The following is a 17,687-nucleotide window of genomic DNA, read 5'->3' as shown; positions in this document are numbered from 1 at the left end:
CGCCACGCAAAAATTCTAGCACGCTCTTGTCTTGTGTAAACAATGATGGTCAGCACTGTGTCCAACAGTGTTAGAATGACTAATCACATCATTTTTGCCTTAATCCTTGACCAAGGAGAGTACAGAAGCGTGGCTCCATGCAGCCTGAGATATTTTACTTGGACTACATCCCGATAATTTAAATTTGAACGCTGACTGCAGCCTGAGACGTTTTACTATGTCGATTACTACTTCTTTAGCGACCGTCGGTGCGAAGGACATTGCTTCTAAATATTCGCTTTCGAACATATTTATCTTTATTCATTTGTTTTGTGAACTTTTGAGGCATATATGCAATATCTACACACTGCAAACGGACGCGTATGTGCAGAGAATCTCGACGAGGCGCGCAAATATATGGACGCCGTCATGCGGCGCCTTCGCCGCGACAACCTCGTGCAAGGGGTCACGAAGGCCGAGCTACGAAGTCCGGATGACGACTGCTCCGCGTGGGAGCTGCACAGCAGCACGATCTGGGGCCTAGAACGGATCAGCCACGACGTATAACCCTGGCCGCTGAAGACACGCCCGGACGACGGCGATATCGACGACGTTGGGCCACCGGAACGCTCCGACGTTGCCGCAGTCGTGCTCTTGCACGACATCTGCTTGAGGCCGTCGTACAACTACACGAGCCCCACGCTAACGGTCTCCGGCCAGGTCTCCGGGTAAATTGCCATCGCGCGGCTCTCCATGATCATTGCCCGTGAGTACGCGGCGGAGCTAGTATAGTGTTTTACCATTTCGTTTAAGTTAATTTCAGGGGAAGGTTTATATACACATGTCTCAATAGACTGCACAAAACAATTCAAAAATTTACAGCAGCGCCTATTGGGCCCGACATGATCGCATTCTAGAAGGCCAATCTGTATTTGCATGTGCTTTCTTTTCTTCCACATTCATCGTTCGGCAATCAACGCGCCCGAAAGCATGCTGGCTGATGTGCTCTGCAGAGAATTCACGTATCTCTACGACCTTAGAGTTAAGGTCAGCTAACCTCAACATGGCTGGTCCTGCCCTTTTGCCGATAAGTCAGACTGTTGAGGCGTGTTACCAAGATACTGACTGACCAAATGCAACGGGCAAGCAGGTCTGGAACACAAACAAATGTGCCTGTCATGTCAATTAGCTCGACTATTTAGACAATGACGCTCAGTTAGGTAGGTCGCTTACATAGGTAGTCTTTTTATAATCGAACTTTTATTGAAGGAAAGGTTTTGATCAGCTCTAGTAATTGTTTTCATATTTCATGCAGTTAAGCGTAAGTTTACTGCAGATAAAATCTTGTGACTGTTGTTGCATATCAAGAACGCAGGATCAGAGGGCGGAAGAGAAACTTTATTGAGCTGCTCGTAGTTACAGAGCCTCGAGCAGACTGCCCCGATGGAGGCGGGGTCCTCGAGGAGGAGGAGGGCCGTTCCGTCACTCTCTTGTTTACAATACATGGCGAGAGCGGCGTCCCGGGGAAACGTGATTCTACACGTCTTTAGTTCACGGCGGCTGCAATAGCACATAATTCACAGCCGCGCACAGATGTAAATACGGAGAGGCTAGTGGTCTCTCACTATACACACTCACGTTGTTAAACACGCACACTTTGCCGTTGCTTATATGTGTGGCTTTTTAGTTCCCAACAACTGTGTCCGTTCTGAGTGCATTAACTGAAATCACTAACTCTGAAACACTGAGTGCTTTTCAGACCACCATTTCATAGCATTTGGACAAAGCTCCTATTGCCACAGCCCTCTGCACGGCGTGACAGGGGGCCAGGGTGCAGCGTGGCAATCCCCAACCTCCAGCTTATTCACGGAATATGGGACGCGAAGTTTGCTCCATACCGTTACGCAGTCGGACCTACCGCGTCAGTTTTTAAAGAGAAGGATTATGACCACGCAGATTTTATTGCGATAGCAATTATATGGACAGTCTCGGCTGGATTTCGCCGTCGCCGCCGTCATGAACCTTATATGTATAAGTATGTATATAAATATATCAAAGTCCCAAAGAAAAATAAGTCAGAAAAATGTTTCCGAAGCGCTGAATCGAACCAGCGACATCTCGTTCCGCAGCGCGTTGCGCTAACCACTACGCCAGAAAGCGCAGGTTCTTCATGCAGCTAACGGTTAGCGTTATATACACACCCTTTATCGCTGGCATGATTCAGAGACGGCAGACGATTATAAGCGTTTCTTCGTGACCAGCGAGATGGCGCGAAGAGCGCGGCGGGCGGATTTAAAATTCGTCGGCGAGCTCGCTCGCTTCTTCTTATATTTGCGCAGGGAGAACCTTGCCCTTCCGCTGTGTGCTCGCGCGGTTTTCTCGTGGTGAGAGGAAGAGGGATGTTTCGAGCTTTTACCGTGAAGTCCGCGCTCATGTTACGGAGCGTACGAAAGTCACTCGAGCTCAAGGGACACCCCTAAACGAACAAACAGAAGATGAGCGCGAACTATCAAGTGTCACAGCTCGACACTTGAAGCACGCTAGTTTCCTTCGCTGCTTCGGCCGCCTTTGCAAGTGGGGCGCTGTTCAAAGTGAGAGTATCCGTTGGCGAGCCTCACTTCGTATAGCATTAGTTTCTTGCTATCGCATTCGTTGCATCGCCCTTGCGGCGAAACTGTGTCTTTTTTAACGATAATGTCGGCCCTAAGCACACCTGATGTTGCATTCCAAGGACTATTTGCTTCCCATCTTTACTTCCGGAAGCCACGGACCAAAGGGAGGTCGTTTAGAGACGGTCGCCATTACTTCATTTTCAGGTTTTTTAACACGAAAGTGTTTTATGCCGGGGTCCACCAAGTACATCCGTCACGGATATGACGTTGATAAAATAGACGCCAACGGGTGAGAAAGAAAAAACCCAAGAAGAAGATACCCGCGCTGGGAGTCGAACCCACGACGTCGCGGCCGCGACGGCAAGCGCCTGACGCCCTACCGAGTAAGCTAACTTGGGAGATGCTAGACATGGCGCGAACTCGCCTTATATCTTTCACCCACGCCTCTTTCACACATTCTCTTTCGCGGCGTGCAGAGCGGGGCGGTGCCGCCGTCTGTGAGATGTGAAAAGAAGTAATGCTTCACGATCGGCACTTACTAGCACTTACTCCGAGATTGCACGCGATATCGGAGGTCATGGTTAAAGCGTCTCGATACCAGAGAGGTTGACTGGCCGCGCTGGCGTCGCCGCCGCACCCTTCACGCAGTTACTTTCTTTGCCTTTGGCTTCGTGTTAGTGTGCGTCGGCTCATCGCAGTAGTGCGGCTTCCACGTGCACCAACGGGATTTCTCCGCCGCCGACTGCTTCGATTGCGAGAGCACCGACTAACAAAACTGCTGCAATATTCGTTGCAGAAAGGACGCGATTTTGACGGGCGAATGTCGTGCCTTGGTGGAGCGAGAGCAGCGCCTGCGAGACAGAGGCCAGCGGAACGCACGTGTTTGCGGCTCAGGCTACGAACATCTACCTCCCGTGTTGCTGAAGCGCAGTGTGCGTTATGTATGCATGAGCAAAGGCGTCGGCTACCCATTACTAGAAAGCGCACACCGTGCCGTTTCTCACCTTAATTGACGACACTTTGAAGAAGTGCATACCGGGTACCAGTGTTGATTATGAGATTGTTGATATCATCCTTACGCGGGATTCACGATTCGCTGTGTCCAAATTTATGTTCACACCGTCAGCTACCATAACGGTTTAATCATGATCATGGGCGTTAGTCGTCGCGATAGCGACATGCTGTCAACATGGGTGCATCCATGTGAAACAGTGCTATAGCTGCCAAATACGAATAGACATTGTACAAGCTCTCATATATCACTACACAATAAGCACTACTTCTGTGAAGACACGTATCTCTTTCGTGTTATATCGATTCCTATCACGGAGGGATCAGCCATGTTTTTTTTTTACATTTCATCGTCCATTGTGAAGCATGTCGTCTTTTGGATTCGACCGTAGCGGGGAGTGGAGAGGTTCACACAAGGGAGGGCGGCCTCACACCTCCGCCCTGATCAGGACGGAGGGGCGAGGCCTCCCTCCCTTGTGTGAACCCATCCCAGATCTTACAAATGTATCAACATGTTGTGCAAGTCTCGTGTATATGTGGAGTAGTTGCACAGAGTTTTCGCGGTTTTTGTGTAGGGTTCAACTTGGGAACGAACAACACGTACAAATCTCTTTTTACCGGTCGAAGGTGGCGGTGTAGGCTTATTTCACTCATGCCTAAATCAAACCGTGAGCATGCTTGTATTTTTAGAGATCAAACCAACGAATTTTGAGAGCAATCATAAAAACAAGCTTGCGCGACTCTACCCGGTTTTATAGTATCAACTAAGGCTATAACTAGACCAAGCATTCGCAGTTTTCTCCATGAAGTTCTGTCTTCTTTTCCACATCTTGAAGCACTATTTTCATTAGAATATTTGAGTGGAATCGCACGAGAAAGATATATAAATATCTTATAGAAGTTATGCTACCTGTGCCAATGTATCATGCAGTTTATGAAATTGCATCCGAAGGGAATGTTCTAAAGAGGGTAAAGAAGATACCAGTAAGGGCGTAAAAAGTCATTGTTCTTTGAACTACATAGCAAGACACTTTCTCCCAATCCTCTGCTAGAGCAAAAAGGACTCTTCGTCCACTGGAGTATAAATTGTATGATATGCAACAAACCAGAAACGATAGAACACATATTTTTGGATTGTTGGGACGCAGTCGTTTGATGGAACATTCTTCAACGCACTTTAAACAAAGAATTACCGTTTACTCCCTATGTTATTCGCTTCCTTCCCCTAACACAACATGTTTCCCCTAAGACACAGTTATGCTGGTATGCATGCTGGTTGTGTTAGAGAGTATTTCTTCGAATATGCAATATATTTAAGAGAAACCTAACGAGTTCAGGAAGAACCACCATTATGGATGTTTATGTTGGATGACCTGATTTCATTGAAGCGCTTTTAAATCTTCGACAGGTTCACCTTTTTAAGTAGCACCGTCATTGTTATGCGTGTTGTTTGTATTTTGTGTGTTGAATATGTATGTTTGCGACATGAAATTGAAAACTATGCGTAATAAAGAAGAAAAAAAATTGGCGATAGTTCGGTGGGCTAACCACCAGCCACGGTCGCAGAGCTAGAGGTCATGGTTTGGAATCCTGACAACGGAACATTTTTATAGTTTTGTTTCTTTTCCATCAGATCGCATTCAATTTGTTCACGTATTTCCGGGACGGAAATGCGTCATGAAAGTCTTGGTGAACCCCGGCATAAAACACTTCCGTGTCAAAAGGCGCGACTTTTTGACGCGTGCAACAAGGCAAAGTGACAAAGCATCAAGTAAAACAAGTAGAAATATCTCACCGATGTGAACTGCGTCCTATCCCAGGAAGCTACACGTACAAAATGAAGGCGCATTATTTGTATTTGGCGCTGAAATGCAGACTCAATGTGGGACTACATTCATGGGCAGTAGCCTTCACTTCGTTGACAAGAAAAGTTGTCCATAGAGAAATTAAAAAGTTGAGAGAGGACACTCCGTGAAATATGGCCTCAGGAAGTACGTCACGACTTCGTAACGATCTAGTGCGCTCACTAAACGGCAGCGGACGCAAGCGCAAAAAGAAATGTTATCATCAATCGAACAGAATTGTTTTTCCAAAATAATAATTATACGCCCAAATATGACATGTTCTTTATACATACAACAATTTAGTCAACACACCTCACGTGGTTAGTTCTCTTCAGCCGTACTGTGAATTATCATTACCTGTATCTCTTTCTATTATAACTTATTCAAAATAAAAATTACATCACGACCTCATATCGCACGAACCATTGAACGAGACAAATTAGGGAATTGCTAAATCAAAGCGACAAACAATAGACCGATCTCACCGCGAGTTGCACTACGCCACCGCTGCCGCAGTGCATGCCGGTACTTGTAGTACTCGGTACGTTCAGCTGCCTACAGCTGGTGCATCGGCGAGCTGGATTAACGAGCTTTAGCGGCCTTATTTCGATGAATTGAGATGGTTGTGTTGACGTGCTGTGTGCTGGGATGCTACAACAGGAGCCTGAAGCAAAAGGACTCGGATTTTACGTGTTCCCAAAGGATTTCAAGCTCCGACAGGAATGTGCGCGACAGTCAACGAAGTCGGACAGAGAGGCAACTACCGTGCACTTTCTTGTTCAGCCTGTTTGTGAACTGCCTGTGCATGATGCATCGTGGTTTAGCAGTGCCCTATTGCGTCATAATAACCTTGCTGCGCGAACGATGGACCGATCAGCGACAGCAAAAAGTTCATATAACGCGAGCTCGATCCCCTTGCTGGGGCGATCGCCGCCAGCGACGACAGATTGGATACAACGTCCTTTCCGGGCTCAACAGAGATCGCTTTAGTATATAGGGAGACCTAAACTGACCTCTCACCAAATGCGACGACGACTGTCAAGCGTCTAGCATGAACTAGACCTGTAATACAAGCCAATATTATAAATGCATGCTGTGTACAGCTCGCGCCGTGGAGCGCACGGCGAAAACTCGGCCGTGCCGGCATCGCAGCCAACTCCGCCGCCGGGATTTCCCTATATTATTGTGAACGCATCGTAAAGCGGGCAACAGCGGTAGCAAAGCTGAACTTCTTTATGAGTGTGGGCTATTAACCGTACACTGCTGTTTCGAAGCGGTAGGCCTAGCGACGATACCGGCGCCGAGCCACCGGCTGAGGCCGCCGCCGCCAGCTGGAGCGAGCTACTGCTTATCCGTCGCATTGCGTGTGCCGCCAAAATCTCTTACTGACTTGTCCATCCCTTGTACAGCAGGAAATATTATGCCATTCACGAGATTTTTGTGATGTTAACCTTGGCAAGCGGCATGAGCGGCCAGTCACAGTTCAGCGGACGCGCCTCTAACCTGCTTCACGGCGACCGTTTTATCTTCATTCACGTTTAACTTATTACTGTGATGGAAGTCCTGCGCTGACAACAAAGTCTACATGGAAAGTGTCGCCTCGACAAAAAAAAAAAAAGCGCAATAAGGTTATTTTTTCGTCCCTTCGGCTTTTTTTCTTTTTTTTTTCTCCTGTTGTCGTATAGCGGAGAGCTCTATGCAGTTTGGCAAGTTATTTTCCGGATACTGTAGCTTGTGTCGCTTGTGTGCTCGCATTCACTGAAGAAGATATTTCCTCTCATGACGACGGGAACGTGATTTCTTTTTTTATTACTAATATTTATTCAGCAAAACGACGCAAGCTCATGAACCCGACGAGACGACCTCCTCACATGTAAGCACTATCAATTGTTCTTTTTTTCTCTTAGCACTAGGATGCAGTTTAACCTGAAATAAAATAGCATACATTGGAGGTGCGGACACAGTTTTCCACCGCGTTCAATCGTCTTGCGTGTCGAGGATTGGTGCAACACGCCAATATACATAAAACACGCAGCAAGCAGCCGCACCAGCAGCGCTCCGAGAACTACAACTAAGATGGCGGCAGTGCCACTGTCGGAAACTCGCGCATGCGCAGATGGTCTGGTGGGATCGGTCTATTGCTTTGCCATTGGGGCGAAGAAAAGTGTTCTGAAAGCATTACCTTTCGTCATAGCCAAACGTCGGTTACGCAGAGTAATCCAAATGTCGCGCTAGTGAAACCGAAACAGGAAGAGCAAGCCACTTGCTCTCATAAACCACCAGGTGCGCTAGGGTCGATTGGGCCGCTGGGGTCTATGAGAGGGTCCGCTCTTAAAGGGGCCCTCCAACTATAGTGTTCTGCTCCAACACTTCTTTTGAAGCGCCTACATCGCTGCCTACCGCATCGACGCGTAGTGGCACTCGCCAGAACTATTGCGGGCGGAAATGACGAAGATGAGCGCTGGCCTATGATTGGATAATTGTAACGTTAGAACTAATAACGGCGTTGCATCACAAAAGACGAGATTATTGGGTTTAGTTTTTCTTTAGCATGCTTTTGAACACCAACTAGAGAGACGATGTTAGACTTTTCAGCTTTAATAGGCACCGTACAGTCGAGTTTTCCAGTGCGACTGCAGCGCCAGAACGCAAAACCTAGCGGACAAAAAACGCAATAATGAGACGGGGTTGCTCAAAATGGAACGCGATGTGCGCGTCTCCCTCTCTGAATGAGTGGGCGGACTGCGGCCGGGATACACGGGGGACGCGTTCGCGCGTCTGTTTTCTGCGTGCCCCTAACGGCCAATGCCAGCGAACTTGGGACGGGCCAGTGCGAGCAACGCAGCTCCCTCTGGTCAGTGTACGGTGCCTATACTGCAGCGCCCGGGAAAGCATGCGCCGAACGCCACGGCGCTAGAGGGAAACGCGCTCGGGACGCTCCAGGCGCCGTTGTTTGTAGAAACTGAAGGGAAAAAAATGTAAGAGCGTTGATATAGACGCCGTCGCAACAAGAAACATGTCTAAAACTAGAAAACATGATAGAGGCGTTCACGATCTGCCGCGTTTCGCACGCGCAGTTCACTCTTAATGCACCACATTGTTTGTTACTATTGCAACGGCGTCATCATTACGTTGGAAAGAACGGGCAACATTGTATGCAAGCTTCCCGTACGTAGGATCTTTCAGTTCATTTCATTGGGGCGCCATCAGACGTCACAGGGCGAGTGAAACGTGGCCAGGTGACCCCGCGAAAATCGAGTTGAGGGTAGACCTCCATTTTATTGTATTTTGAGTGTTCTAGGCTGAATAACTTCGGATTGCGTGCCCCTACCGCTGCCGTTCTTGCTTCACTAATCTATTCAGCCTTCAGTCTACGCAACCCGAAAGTAAAAAGTGTAAAACAATGAGGTCAGAAAAAGTGTTAGAGTGTCCCTTTAACTTTTTTTTTTCATTCTCTATGAGTTGTCCGCGAGTATACTACTGTGAGAGAGCAGCTTGCCATCCCGAAAGTAAATACGAGTGATCATTACGAACCGCTTTCACCTGTCGTGGGAGGGTCTATGGAGCCAACTAGGAAACGACACACCTAACGTAGGTGAATCTTGAAAGCCTACGTGCTCGGTCGGGTGTAAATTCGGAGTTTCGTTTACCTACACGAATAGTTTTACATGTAACCTGCACAATAGTAATTACTAAGAGAAAAGAAATCAAGTTTCCGTTCCATCTTTTAAGCAATCTTCTACAAAACAGATCAATCGCTCAAACGTTGCAGCATAAATGTATTCTACGAGTTCCTATATCACCAATCAATTGGGAGGTTCAACAACAAGAAGCACTGGTAACCACAGCAATGAATGAATGAATGAATGAACGAATGAATGAAATGAAATGTAATTCGGAATCTCCTTTTGAAGTTGTCTAGGCCACACGTGAGTATTGAGTGTTAATGTTGGTTACGTCCTTCATTAGAACGCCGCTTTCGCGGGACATGAACATGTTAACGCGATAGCGTTGAAAAGCTAGTTTCGTATCAATTCCGGTGTCGGTGTCGGCGGCGTCGGCGGCAGCGCCTTTGGTTGTGAGCGAAAAAGCAGCGTTATCCGTGAGCATAAATTTGAGCTAAGTGCAATTTAAAGATATGAGCTGGAGGGCGTGCGCACTTTGGCTTTTCTTGCGGCAAGGTTTATGTCTCCACAGAGAAGCGAAGGTAGGCTGGCGATTGGGAAGGCGATACGAACACGGCCCGATTACACTAGCTTGTTGACGCCGTCTCCGAGAGAGACAGGCTCGCGGTACGGGCGCACCATCTCTTGGAGGCGTTGGGACGCTGCTCCGCAGTTTTCCCGCCGTTTCTGAGCGATGGCGTGATCACGCCGCGCGGATGGTCTCTTACAAATGCGTAGGGGGTGTATCGCTGCTTACCAATGACAAAGGGCACACACATTTGTGCGCGAATTCTCTGACACACATGTAGAGGGTTAATCAATACTTAGAAAAATTTGCAGTGACTTAGGTCGGCTATGCCAGGATATACATAGCGTTAGCAAAAGTTCAGCTGATTATTCTTAGTTTTCCAGATTGACTAGGATAATTAGCCTACTTCTGTTCATTCTTCGTACGCTGAACCGCTAATTGCCAGACAACTACTTCGTGATCCGATGAGATAAGCTTCTCGGCTGTTCTACGCCGTTGTACAGCATTTGCGCTCTCCTTCTCCATGACGTTACCCACCTGCAAACGCCAGTCAGAGGCGCTATCAAGCGGCTCCAGCGCAGTGTCAGACGGCGACTGCACAGCGAAGGCGAATAGCTGCGCGCCCGCCGGCACCAGTGTGTCTGCCATGGCTACGACGTCACTCCTCTCGAATACGCAGACCAACAGCGGCGAGTCGCACGCGGCGGCGACAGAGAGCGCGTGAGATGCCGGCTCCGGTGAACCTGCTGTGTGACATCACTGATCCTCGCGCATGCGCAGCACGGCTCATGAGGATCCAAGCGAAATCGGCTCCAGCTAGGCAAGTGTAGCTAACGCTACAAAAAGTGTCACGCCACAGGGCTGTTGACACGTATGTGATGGATTCTGTGCATTCGTAATTTCTTTGGGTGGAGTGGCTGCATGTGTGAGTGCAGTGTGTGTGTGGATGGGTGTGCACTGAGTCAACTCAACGCGTACGGACGCAGAGAGAACCGAGGCGCAGGGCACTGTCTATATATTTCCTCAACAGTGCACCAGCGCATAATACTCGCTCGTACTTTCTACACCGAAAGCAATATTGTCAAAAAAGTTTTGTTGAACAGGGCGGAAAGATTTAGCCTGTAGGTATGAGTTTGTGTGTGTGTGTGTGTGTGTGTGTGTGTGTGTGTGTGTGTGTGTGTGTGTGTGTGTGTGTGTGTGTGTGTGTGTGTGCGTGTGTGTGTGTGCGAATATTGCTATTTCGTGCAGCTCTTAAAGGCGGTGCTTAAGGGTCCCCCAAATTTTTGTGACATGACCACAGTCTTTTATATTTGCAAGCTTCATGAGTGCCTCGAACAGGCACACAGCAGCCACATCCCGGTACTACGGAAGTGGCTGTACGGCATTAAATTGTTACAAGGCATATTTTTTTTCTACTGTGTACAAGCCTTCCTTTCGGCTTTACATCTTGTCCTATTGAGGGCTTTTAAATGCGCCAGATTTTCAATGCCGACTCAACAAGAAAATTGTCTATCCGTGCCTGTGCCACGTAAGGCAATATTCGTCATAAAGAAGAAAATGCATAAAAAATACATTTTCTTGGCGTTGCTAGTTTTGTCAGGCTTGGTACGTTATTATATGGACTCAATAGCTTCCGTTGCATAGCTGCATTTATGGTACTACTACACTCCAGAAACACTCCTTGTTCGAGGATTTTCACGCGATAGCGTTGGAGAGTTCGTTTCGCAGAATGCCGCCGTGTGTCAGTGACGGCGTCGCTTGTGAGCGAAAAATCATCCGTGGCAGAAAAAGCGAGAAAGATGTAAATAAAATAAACAGTAGAAACCTTCGGTCCGATTGAGGATCGATCCCGGGCCAATTGCGTGGCATGCAGGTGTCCTACCACAAAGCCATGGTGTCGAAAAAAACGCTACATAAATGCCATGCAGTCTCCTTAACGCATTTTTTTCGGCAGGTGTTACTACGAAAATGAGCCCATTCGGCGATTTGTAGTCGCATTGGCGAGGTTATCAAACAACGGCTTTTGCGCGACGCCATGTTTCGATAAATGCCGGGATAGTGCACCCATCGCCGTTAATACACACACAAACTTGAAAACAGCTCCAAAAATGGACAACTATGTCCATCTAGCGGAAAACATATTAAGCAAACAGCAAACTTTAAACTAATGTGCTGCGATCTGCGAGGCCTTGTGAGAAACATGTCTCGACTCTAGCACAGAGAAGGGTTTTAGATCGAAAACCTGTACTATTACTATAGAAACATCGCACGCGCGCGTTTGTGTGTCTGTGTGCGTATTAATACACACATTAATAAGCATGCACTTAGTGCAGGCCCGTAGCCAGGGGGGCCCAGCCCTCCTCCCCCCCGAAAATTTGATGACACATGGTGTTTTAGCGAAAACAAATCATGAAAATAGGCGTTTTTCTCACATAGACAAGGATTTCAGCAAGTGGGGCCCCCCATAGGTCGGCAAACTCACTCATGAGTCGACTCAGTAAGACTCACTTAAACTCATATCGAGCCGTGAGTCTGAATCTGAGCGAGTCAGGCTGAGTAATATTTTCGTGAGCCTGAGTTCGAGTGAGTCTGGTTGAGAACAATATCAGTGCCTCTGAATCCGAGTGAGTCCGAATCAGGAAAATTTTGGTGAGTCTGAGTCCGAGTGAGCCCCAAGGGCAAAATATATTTCACGAGTGAGTCTGAGTGAGATCCAAATTGTTTTGCCGACCTATGGTCGTATCTACTCAACTTCAGCATTACTATCCGCCTTATGATGACTGACGTTTATACTCACGTCTGCCCACACATACTTCAAAACACTAGCATTCATACGCCATCTTAATATTTATTGATTAGAGGCGAGAGTTATGGAGGCGGGCGACGGGAGAGGGGGGGGTTGATCTCGCTCTCAAATCTTTCACGGGAAGTACTTGATTAAAATATCTCGTGTGAGCCATCACTTTCAATGAAGACGTTCTTACTGGGTTGTAATCATTAATAACTCTTATTCCAAGGCATCACATCAAAACGCGCGAAGTAGAATGCCAGGTAGATGTGATATTGGGGTCATTCACGCCAACTGTCCCAGTCGGGGCGCTCGACAAAAATCAGTTTCTGTGAAAAAATCTGAGAAAATTACACACATATAGACATTCGTAATACAGTATTTTCCCAAATTAATTTGAGCGGCAAAATGTGAGTGCCATTTGCACTTCACGAAATGTTGGAGAACCAGGTATGAAAAAAAAAATCGCTATAAATCCACCGTTCCAGGCATTCTTTCAACATTTGATTTTCTGCGTTTTTCGAGTATCGTGATTTCATTATAGGGCAGTTCCTTATAGGAGCTTTATATTTTGTACTCCCTAGCGCGTAGGTAAATTTGAGTAAATTGTCGTGTTTTCGGGATTTTTTTTACAAAAGGCAAATGTCCATCAAATTCAGAAAGTATTTTTATAAAACTCCATAAAGCGTACTATCTGCTAAATTTTTGTTTTGCCTGTGTACGGCCCATAGGCTCTAAATGAAATCCTGAACTTGGCAAAAACGCTACATTGGCCTATGTTGAGACGTCTGTAGCACCCTAAGTTGATCCAAGAAAAAATAAGTGGAGAAGCGCTTACGATTTAAAATCATAAAGACTTTGTCCAGAGAAAGTTTTTTCAAAGTAGTTTTTATTTTAGTTGAGAAAACAATTTTTGAAGTTGAGTCCCACCATTGCATTGTTTTGCTGTGGGGACAATGCAAATCAACTGCAACAATGCAAATTTGCTGCGTAAAAAATAGGTAGTGTATTCGTAGCACATGATTTTCAATTTCTTTTTTTAGTACGTAATATTGTTTATTACATGCGAAAGTGATAATAAACAGAGGTAAGATTATAAAAATATCATTGGCTTAGGTGCCACAATTCCACCAATATTGAATCGCGTTGCGTATTGCATTGCTTACGCACTCGAGGCGGCGTACCACTACGCCACAAAAAGCATCTGTTAATGTGATATAACAGCTGTAAAACTGCATGTTACCAGACTGATAAATCCTACTTTAACCCAAAATCCGCTGCCCGCAACCACCCAAATAAGGATGTCAAAAATAGCATGGCATATTTTGTTCCTGTAGGGTGGCGGACGACGTACAGAAAGTGCGAATACACGCGCGTCGTCACCTAGTGCGCCGTCCCTTGCGGTATACATAGATGAACTTCGTACGGATCCGCTATAAACGTCGACGCTCACGCCTCCTTTCTCAGTTTTACAAGAACGTTGAGACCACTTATTTTGACGCCCGTTCATTCTGAGAGCGCCATGCAATAAGTAATGCGATTCATTATTGGGGGAATTGTGGCACCTAAGCCAATGACATTTTTATATTCTTACCGCTGTTTATTGTCACTTTCGTATGTAATAAACAATATAACGTACTAACAAAAGAAACTGATAACCATGTGCTACGAATACACTACCTCTTTTTTTAAGCAGCAAATTCAGTTGATTTATTGTCCCTACAGCAAAACGATGCTATGGTGAGACTCAACTTCAAAAATTTTTTTCTCAACTAAAGCAAAAACTACTTCAATTAAACTTTCTCTGGACAAATTCTTTATGATTTTCAATCGTATGCGCTCCTCCGCTTATTTTTTCTTGGACCGCCTTAGGGTGCTACAGACGTCTCAACATAGGCCAATATAGCGTTTTTGCCGAGTTCAGCATTTAATTTTAGAGCCTAAGGGCCGTACAAAGGCAAAAAAATTTAGCAGATAGCATGTTTTATAGAGTTTTATTAAAATAATTTCTGAAACACGACAATTTACTCAACTTTACTTACGCGCTAAGGAGTAAATAATATTAAGCTGCTATGAGGAAGTGCCCTATAATGAAATCACGATGCTCGAAAAACGCAAAAAAGCAAGTGTTCAATGAATGCCTGGAACGGTCGATTTATAGCGAATTATTTTTTTCATACCTGGTTTTCCAAAATTTCGTGAAGTTCTAATGGCGCTAACATGCCAAAAGGTTTTTGCCGCTCAAATTAATTTGGGAATATACTGTATTACTAATGTCTATATGTGTGTAATTTTCTCAGATTTTTTTAGAGAAATTGATCATTGTCGAGCGCCTCGACTGGGACAGTTGGCGTGGAATGACCCATTGATGTCAAAGAGCATGGACATCTTGTTCGAAAAAGCCAATTATACTCTAACGGACTGATGAGTCGACTCACATAGACTCAGATAGAGCCGTGAGTCTGAGTGAGTCCGAGCGAGCAATATTTGGGCGAGCTTGAGTCCGAGTGAGTCCAGTTGAGAAACTTTTCAGTGAGTCTGAGTCCTAGTGAGCCCGAATGAGGAAACGTTTGGTGAGTCTTAGTCCATGTGAGCCCTAAAAGCAAGATATATTTCATCAGTGAGTCTGAGTGAGTTCCACATTTCTTGCTGACCTATGGGCCCCCCCGAAACAAAATCCTGGCTACGGGCCTGACTTAGTGGTTGAAGTGCGCTCTAGGGGCCGGATTTAACTATCGCGTTCAACTCTTGAAGGCGAAGCTTAAGGGTCCCCCAATTTTTTCATCTCTTCAAGTCATCATGCCCTGAAGGTTTGCCTTGTTTGACTTCACAGTATAGGTTGTTTGTTGCTTGGCTGCTCACTAGCACCAATTATATTTAGCACTTAACATAGTAAATATCATTTATTACAGCTTGGCGCACTAATTTAGTTGATGTTTGTTACAACCTGTATACAAATAAATAGAGTCATAAATATTTTACTTTGTTTTCTAGGTGTAACTATACAGACTATTTTTGAATAAACACTGCCTCACTTTTCTTGAAAGTGCCTTGCGCAAACGTCCAATAATCCACGAAAATACTCTTATCAATCAGGATTCAACAAGTAATGGGTAAGTAGAGCACCAAGTCGGGCTAGTTGGTTAAGATTCATTATGACGACTAAGACTGCGCTAAAAACACAAAGACAAAGACGAGGAAACAGGACTCGCGCAGTCTCACAACTGAACGTTTAATGTTTGAAGGATGGCATATATACACAGTTAACACTTGATGAAATAAGATCATTGGACACAGATATGTCTTCGTCACAAAGTGGCACCTAAATATTTCAGCTCACAATCGGCAAGAGATACGGAAGGTTCACTTATAGACCCCCGTGTAGTGTTAATCTTGAAAGCCTCGAACACTACACGGGGGTGTATAAGTGAACCTTCCGTATCTCTTGCCGATTGTGAGCTGAAATATTTAGGTGCTACTTTGTGACGAAGACATATCTGTGTCCAATGATCTTATTTCATCAAGTGTTAACTGTGTATATATGTCATCCTTCAAACATTAAACGTTCAGTTGTGAGACTGCGCGAGTCCTGTTTTCCTCGTCTTTGTCTTTGTGTTTTTAGCGCAGTTTTAGTCGTCATTGTTGAATCTGCCGCGGCAAAACGATGGCGGGAAACGCCATGCCGCGCACAAGACGCGCGAAGAAGCGGGCGTAAGGCGGGGCTGCACGTGAGCACGCAATAAAGGGAATGAAGGAAGAAGTGTTCAACCAGGGCAATACGGGTGTCGGCCTCTTCTCTGTCGCTACATTATTGGTGCCGAAAACCCGGGAGAAGGCCGACATCCTCCTGCACCGATGCCGTACCGAGGATGAACAAGTTACGCAGACATCGAGGCGCCCTTCGCGGTGCCACTGCCCGACTCCTGTCCGAGGCCAACGAGATCCTCCTGCAAGGCACACTACCGTCTTCCGCCGACTTGCAGGAACTCATCGACGAGCTTCGCGACAAGTACTCCGCTCTCGCTGAACTGGACAAACAGATCGCCTATGCCCTTGAGGGTGAGAAGTTTGACGAGGAAATTACGGGCGCTATTGAGTACCACGAGAATATCGTGAAAGCCGTCAGCAGGCTTCGGTCCGCGATGAACGCGCGTGCAGCGGTTGGTTCTACCGTCACCGAAACCAACCAGCCGAGGCATGCGGGTACAATTTACAGAGCCAGCAGCTCCAGGGGAGCTGCCCACTCGGAGGCCATCGGCCAAGACCTCGCCGATCCCTCTAGACCACAAGCACCGGGTTTGCAAGTCGCCTTGCCGAAACTTCAAGTACCCACCTTCCGTAGCGAGAACCGTGAGTTACCGGGTTTCTGGGAGCACTACGAGGCGACCACTCACACGCACCCCAAGCTCACAGACATCGAACCGTTAAGTGCTTGAAGCCTAACTTGGCCGGCGCTACGAGGCGAGCCACCGAAGGAACACGGCTGACTGAGAAGTATTACAACGTTCCCGTCAAGGTGTCCACCGAAGGGTATAGCCGAAAAGATCTCGTCGATGATCACACAGACAGCCTGCTTGCCATTGAGCCGATCGAGTCTTCGTCCCAAGTGTCAAGGCTGCAGGACGTGAACGACAAAATCGAGTTCAGGACCAGCTGTTTGGTCAGCCTTGGCACGCCGTTTGCAGAGAACGCGGCTGTTCCACACCGAGTACCGTTGCACTCATTGCCGGAGGACCAGGCGATCTTGTACCGTAAGCGCACGAACACCGACACACACATCGTGGACTCTGCGGGGCAATCAAACGAAGAGCAAGTGAAGGCAATCCTGAAGTTCAGTGAAGTTGAAGTGGGAAGTCAGGAGCCGAGAAAAATGTCAGGTGAAAAAAGCACTTCAGGTAAAGCATCAGACAACCGCAAGGCAACGGACGTCTTGACAGCGCCTCATCTACCATGCGCCGTAGCACTGGCAACGATGTCATCATCGTCAGGTGTAATTTCAGGGCCTGGACAGACTATGTGTCCCCTCCGCGGCATCTCAAGACACGTGACGCGTGATTGACGAGCCACACCATCAGAAGAGGAAAAGCGTGCACAGAGCTACGGAGGCACGGCATCGATTGGGAGGAGCCTCTTCCACCTGACGTCGAGGACTTGCGGAAGTGGGCATCGGATCTTCCTGTTCTTTCTGACCATCGCTTTTCACGTTACCCGTCATTGGCATCTGAAGACCATAGAGGCGTGACAGTACATGACCGCCCT

The 17,687-nt window shown here is 46.8% G+C and overlaps 1 pseudogene; it reads left to right on the top strand.

Annotated features, from left to right (window-relative positions):
• Positions 1–408: 408 nt before the first annotated feature.
• Positions 409–17,687, top strand: part of LOC125759495 (uncharacterized) — a 65,142-nt pseudogene continuing 47,863 nt past the window's right edge.

The sequence above is a fragment of the Rhipicephalus sanguineus genome, chromosome 8 (genome assembly GCF_013339695.2).
Source record: "Rhipicephalus sanguineus isolate Rsan-2018 chromosome 8, BIME_Rsan_1.4, whole genome shotgun sequence".
Lineage (NCBI taxonomy): Eukaryota > Metazoa > Arthropoda > Arachnida > Ixodida > Ixodidae > Rhipicephalus > Rhipicephalus sanguineus.
This window is presented reverse-complemented; position numbering and strand designations above follow the sequence as displayed.